Raw genomic sequence first — 708 nt, 5'->3', positions numbered from 1 at the left:
AAGTGGACACACCGGAGGGCAGGGAACAACTACAAGCAGACCTGGACAGGTTGGACAAATGGGCAGAAAACAATAGAATGTGATTTAACAAGGAGAAATTCAAAGTGCTGCACCTAGGGAGGAAAAATGTCCAGCACACCTACTGCCTAGGAAATGCCCTGCTCAGTAGCACAGAAGCGAAAAGGGATCTCGGGGTCCTAGTGAACTCGAAGATGAACATGAGCATCTGTGTGACGAAGTCATCAGAAAAGCTAACTGCACTTTATCATGCATCAGCAGATGCATGACAAACAGAAGCAAGGAGGTGATACTTCCCCTCTATTGGGCACTGGTCAGACCGCAGTTGGAATACTGCGTCCAGTTTTGGGCGCCGCACTTCAAGAGGGATGTGGATAACCTGGAGAGGGTCCAGAGAAGGGACACTCGTATGGTCAAGTGCTTGCAGGCCAAGCCCTATGAGGAGAACCTAGGGCACCTGGTCCTCTTCAGCCTCCACAAGAGAAGGTTGAGAGGTGACTTTGTGGCTGCCTATAAATTCATCATGGGGGCACAGAAGGGAATTGGTGAGGCTCTACTCAGCAAAGCGCCACTGGGGGTCACAAGAAATAATGGCCACAAGCTAGCAGAGAGCAGATTTAGACTAGACATTAGGAAGAACTTCTTCACAGTTAGAGTGGCCAAAATCTGGAATGGGCTCCCAAGGGAGGT

The sequence above is a fragment of the Alligator sinensis genome, unplaced genomic scaffold, assembly GCF_000455745.1.
Source record: "Alligator sinensis unplaced genomic scaffold, ASM45574v1 scaffold725_1, whole genome shotgun sequence".
In the NCBI taxonomy this organism is placed as follows: domain Eukaryota; kingdom Metazoa; phylum Chordata; order Crocodylia; family Alligatoridae; genus Alligator; species Alligator sinensis.
The sequence above is the reverse complement of the archived record's forward strand: the minus strand, read 5'-3'. Positions refer to the sequence as shown.